This window comes from Tamandua tetradactyla, chromosome X, assembly GCF_023851605.1.
Source record: "Tamandua tetradactyla isolate mTamTet1 chromosome X, mTamTet1.pri, whole genome shotgun sequence".
Lineage (NCBI taxonomy): Eukaryota > Metazoa > Chordata > Mammalia > Pilosa > Myrmecophagidae > Tamandua > Tamandua tetradactyla.
The window spans coordinates 115,496,276-115,502,671 of NC_135353.1; positions in this window are offsets into that span (position 1 = coordinate 115,496,276).

The following is a 6,396-nucleotide window of genomic DNA, read 5'->3' on the forward strand; positions in this document are numbered from 1 at the left end:
TGATTTTGATGTTTGGATTTTGGGGGAAACAGGGGTTCTAGTTTAGTGGGAGATTTTGTGGGGCTTAAGGCAGAGGTAGAAGTGTTAGTCTGAGGTGTAACCACTAGAATTTTAAACTGAGTTATTGGGTCTTTGCCAGTTACAACTACTCCAATTCCAAAAGTGTGGTTATACCTTTGGTTTACTGGCCTCAGCAAAATGATAGTGAGGGGATTACATTGCTTTATGTGATATTCGCCATTCATATGCCCCCTAGAGAATGTGAGGGATCATAGTGAGCTACAATCTTCGTGTTTGGCTTGAAGGCTGCTCCCATTTGTGTCCTGGCTACTGACACACCTTAAACTTAACACCTCAGGGTACCATTGTTGTTGGGGCAAGGTCCACCCACTGAACTGTATAGCCCACCATGCATCTTGCCAGGACCAGCAGGGGCTTCTCATCCACCCTGACCCCTGGTTTGGGGAAACAAATATTTTTCATAAGGGCTTAATGCGCCTTGATTTTTCCAGCGCTCCACAATTGATTCCCATTAGGTCACAGAAATCAAACTAGATAGTTTGGAAGCTTTTTTCCTTCATTAATTGTTATAGTGGTAAATGAAAGAGAAGCTTTGTATAGTAGAGGAAATTAGGGGAAGAGGTCATGTGGAGAAGGGGCACCACTTATTTTTGAGGACGATTTTTGAAGGTAAGATGGAGGGTTTTTTCTCATCGGTGGTTAAAGTCCAGGAGGGAGGAGTTTCAGGTCTGGGCGTGTAGTTGGAGATGGGTCCCTTCACATGAATGTACTGGGTCCAGCCCTTCTCTGCCATTCTAACTGCACTGTCCGTGGTTAGCAGGACTTGGAATGGGCCTTCTCAGGCAGGGATTAACTTGTCGTTTCTCCAGGTGCGGATGAGGACCCAGTCTTCAGGATGGAACTTGTGGACCGGGAAACCCAGGGGAGGAGTTTGGACAATCAAGGGTTTTTCTGGGTCTATGCACAAAGTTACATGACTCCTCTCATCTCAGTCCTTCTTTAACTTTATGGTCCGGACCTTTTCTGCGTCTGTTTCAACCTCTGCTTCCTTCAGGTTGGAAAGCAAGGAGAGTCCTCCGAGCGCTCCCGCACCAAGGGCCACTGTAAATCTTCAGCAGGACATCCTGCCAATCAAAGAAGGAGTTCGAGGGCCTCTCCCCAGCCCCTGAATCCCAGATGAGCCCCCAACTGAGTGGGATGGCAGTCATCTACCCAAAAGGTTTCTGAAGACAAGAGGTTTAATCAGACAGCTAGGGTTTTATTTCTTTTTCATGAGAAAGGGCACCCACCAGATAAGTGGAAGCAGGCCAGTGCCAAGACAATTAATATTTTATTTAATAGTAGAGCCACTAATTCTCTTTTGCCTGTCCATCACTCAGGCCCATTATTCCTGCAAATTTGTCCCATGGTAGGGGAAAATAAAAAGCCTAAAGACAAGACCTTCACCTAGTTCCTCCTATATCAAATTTGCAGCAAACTTTAAATCATCAGTTCTTGGTAATACCAAAATGCCCCACCCCTTCTAGAAAGATCTTTTTCATTCCATGGGGGCCACCTAAACACTAGCAAACTCAGCTAGTATTTACCTCCTTGGTTACCCTAAGGCCCCTACTAGATCAAGGCCTCTTAGCACCCCAGAGAAAATCCTTAAGCAAATAAATCTGTTTGCGTAGGATGAAAGGATCCCAGGGCTAGCCTGTGAATAACTTCTGACCACATGCAAATTTTCAGTCCTAAATCTTAAAAATGCATTTTTGTATCCCTCTTTACCTTAACTCTTACTACTTACTGTGCCAGTTTGAAACTATGTACCCCTAGAAAAACCACATTATGATCCTTATCCAATCTTGTGGGGAGAGACCTATTGTTTAGGGTGTAAACTTTTATTGGATCACTTCCATGGAGACATGACATGTCGGATTATGGGTGTGACCTTTTGATTGATGGACATGTGACACCACCCATTGAAGGTGGGCTTTGATTATTTTACAGAGTCCTTTAAAAGGGGATACATTTTGAAGGAATCTCAGATGCAGACACTTGGATAACAGTTGTTCAGAACTGACAGAGACACAGATGTTTGGAGATGCTTGGAGTGCTGTTAGAGAGAGCAGATGCCTAGCACAGGCAGCACCCAGCAGACATCACTATGTGTCTTCTCATGAGATGCTAAGTAAGCCAGAACCCAGAGTTCTATCCCAGAGGAGCAAAGTGAAGACCCACAAGCACTTAGAGAGTAAACCACTGTTATCAGAAGCTGGAAGCAACAGAACTGGGAACAAGGACCAGCAAATGCCAGCCACATGCCTTCCCATCTGACAGAGGCATTCCAGATGGCATCAGTCTTTCTTGAGTGAGGGTGCTTTCATTTGGACACTTTCATGATCTTAACACTGTAAACTTGTAACTTATTAAATTCCTTTTTTAAAAAACATTCCATTTCTGCTATATTGCATTCTGGCAGATTAACAAACGAATACACTTATTTACTGTTGAATGGCAGGGACTGAAAAAATAAGATTCCTATGCTACTCACTTAAACACTGCTGAACAAGGGTTTACAAATGATCCATATATCTTTAAAAATATCTTAGCAGCAGACCATACTGGCCTCTAACTCCCTCAAAGTAAACTTTGTAAACTAACATATTCCTAATATAAAAGTGAACTTTGTTTGTTGTAATCATTGCTAACTGAATGGATATAGAAAGCTAAAGAAAAATTTTTAAAGTGTATTTTGTAGTTATTACTGACTACAAGTCCTGGATGGATGTGGAAAGTTAGAATTTTTTTAAAGTAAGTTGTTTGTAATCACTGCTGACTACAGGAAGTTATAGAGAATTTATAAAAATGAATTATGACTGTCCTAGTCAATGCGGCTCTCTCTTAAACTGCTTTTCTAAAAAAAAAATTTATTGCCTAGTATAACATTTATACAAATCAACAAAATAAAAAAGCAATAGTTTTCAAAGCACTCTTCAACAAGTAGTTACAGGACAGATCCCAGAGTTTGTCATGGGCTACCATATGATCCTCTCAGATTTTTCCTCCTAGCTGCTCCAGAATATAGGAGGCTAGAAGACTTAAATATTTTTTATCATCACAATAAACCTTTTTCCTTCTTTTTTGTGAAAAATAACATATATACAAACAAGCAATACATTTCAAAGCACAGCACCACAATTAGTTATAGAACATATTTTAGAGTTTGACATGGGTTACATTTCTATAATTTTAGGTTTTTACTTCTAGCTGCTCTAAGATATTGGAGACTAAAAGAGATACCAATTTAATGATTCAGCATTCATATTCATTTGTTAAATCCTATCTTCATTGTTTAACTCCGCAATCACCTTTCATCTTTCCATCACTCTTTTTAGGGTGTTTGAGCTATGACCATTCTAAATTTTCTATATCGGAAGGTTCTGTTGCCAATATGGGGTAGGGAGATGGAACTATTTGATGTTCTGGAGAGGATGGACCCTCTAAGTTTCAGGGCTTATCCGGACCAGGGACCCATCTGGATATTGTAGGTTTCTGGTAAGTTAGTCTAGTGCCTGGAACCCTTGTGGAATCTTATATATTGCCCTATGTGTTCTTTAGGATTGGCTGGACTGGTCCTGGTTGGAGTTTGGCAGGTTATGATAGGTAGCAAGGTCTAACTGTAGCCTGCATATAAGCAACCTCCATAGTAGCCTCTCAACTCTATTTGAACTCTCTCTGCCACTGATACTTTATTAGCTTTAAACTGCTCTTAATGAAGATTTATAAAAAGTTTTTCTTAACCATCTGAGCACTCAGTCTAAAAGATATATCAGAATAACATCCTTATTAATGTTTACAAATCTTCTCACTCTTAAAGGAAAATTCTTAGAAGAGATTTATTCTCTCACCTTGTAAAAGTAAAGTGTTAAAATAGTTTAATATATTAACTTTAAAAAGGGTTTAATTAGGAGGGAAAATGCTGTTAATGAGAATAGTCATAAATTTTAGCATACAATTACAAAAGCAGCCCATGGACATGATCACTTAAATAACTTTGTGGTGATTAGTGCCATTGCTTTTTACTTCAAAAGGAATTTTATAACAAAATGCATTTTTCTTTAAAAAAAGGTGTTTAAGAAGTATTACAATAATTAAAATAAATTTTCTATCCATTAGCTAAATTTGTTTAAGTAAAATATTATTCATATATTTAGAAATTCTTCCTATTCTAATACAGATCTGTATAATGTTAAAAATTATAAATCATATTAAACAAACAAATTTACTTGTCTTTTGCACTACTTTATTCTAAGGCTTCTCTAAAAGTACAGGTGATCAACTATAAGTCAGAACATCTTCTTCAACAAAAATAACATTAAAAGAGAAGCAGGGCAGGTATAAAAACTGTTCTATTAATTAACCTAACCCTAGTAAGTCTGTAAAGGTAAAACAAGACAAAACTTCTGCTATAGTTTGTAATTGATGACCCCAATATAAAAAATATGTCAAATGTTTATATTTCTAAAAGTAAATTCATTTAAATGCTTATGAAAAAGTAAAGCTTACTCCTAAGCTGTAACTGTTATTCCTAAATTCTAAAATGCTTTGCTCTTTGTATAACCTAGTAATGTGTGACAACTAAAACTCAAAATAAAAGTTCCCCAGCTCTAAAAGTCAGCATTATTCCATACATAACCATTAAAAAGCTGTAATTTTTCTGTAGCACACTATCTAATTTAATGTGTCTAGTATTTGCAAAGTCCCTTGAAGGACTAAGGAAAATAAAACTAATAATGTTCCCCACCTGGGGAATTCTTGCCACTCTCCTAAGTAACAGGGGCTCCCAATTTAACAAACCAAACTCGAAGGAAGCCAAAACCCTACCCCCAGGGACTTTAGAACAGGAAGCAAACTAATTGCCCCCACCTGAGCTGTAAAACTTAGAAAAGGGGAAAAGCTGTGCTTTTTTCCATGTGTACTGCATGTTCATGCAGCAGTGTAAAAAGAATGAAACTTTCTTGCAATTAACCCCACCAAGAGATACTCAATTACTTAAATGCCATGTTCTTACCAACAAAAGAACAGTGGCAATGCCCTAGCCATAAAAAAAAATTAACATCTCTCTAAGGAATAACCAGGCCAACACAGCAGCCAAAGCTGCATCCCAATCAATCAAGCCCCCTCTAAGTCTCATTCCTGCACTCCTTAACTTAGCACATGCACCCTCTTATTTCCCAGTTAAGCAGAAACAAGCTTCCTAACTGAAATTCACTCTTAGACCTGAAGGATAGTCATTCCCTTCCCTCTTCCCATCTTTCTTAGCTAATACCTCTCCTAGGCCTGCTCACTTCTATCCTCCCCTTACTATGAATCAGCCCTTGCATTTTTAAACTTCTCACCGAGTTGATTTCTTCCAGACTAGAAGGTTTCCACACCAAACCAATACTGATGTGAAGATTTTCAGCCATTACAACCACCCCTCTGGATTCCTCCCCTCTCAACTTAAATGAGATAGTCAGAAAGTTTTACACCCTATCAGGCAGGGTCTATACCCCCTAACAAGCCAAAAGCAGCTACAGAAGACAGACCCTCATCCCTCAGCACCCCTTAAAATCAAGGTGCAAGAACTCTTTGAGGGGGAATTTCAGGCAGGCTAGAACAGGGAGAGCAGATCAAAAACCCATGAAGGGGGGCGGGCCGCGGTGGCTCAGCGGGCAAAGTGCTTGCCTGCTATGCCGGAGGACCTCGGTTCGATTCCCGGCCCCAGCCCATGTAACAAAAACAAAGAAACAAAATACAATAAAACAAGAAAATGTTTAAAGATGTTTCCCTTTTATCCTTCCTTCCTTCTCTCTGTCTTTAAAAAAAAAAACCCATGAAGGAGCCCTAAAACAAGGTCAGGAGGGCCCATGTGCAGCAAAGGCACCCTGCCCAGGGACTACTCACTTACAGGAAACACCTGTTGGCAGCTGACCCATATGTAGACAAAGACTCCCACCTGAGTGAGTCATCTATGGTGAAGGATAGAACCAACCAACGCACCTAAATGCACTATCTACTACCAGGCACCACCCTGGAGATAAAAGATGGTAGAAGAAAAAAGCCTTGAACAAGGAAGGGAGGGGGGAATAAGTAAAGCTGATCTATAAAAGCAAATGGCTCCCACATTGCCTATTGCCTCTCACTTCCCTCAGCTCTGTCTTTGTGAGAGTGCCTGCATGTCCTCTTACATGTGTTTTCTACCTACATGCTCTAAAAAAATAAGAAATAGAAAACTGCAACAAACCAATCACAAGTAAAGATATTAAAGCAGTCATCAAAAACCTCACCATGAAGAAAACCCCAGGACCAAATGGCTTCACGGGGGAATTATACCAATCATTCCAAGAA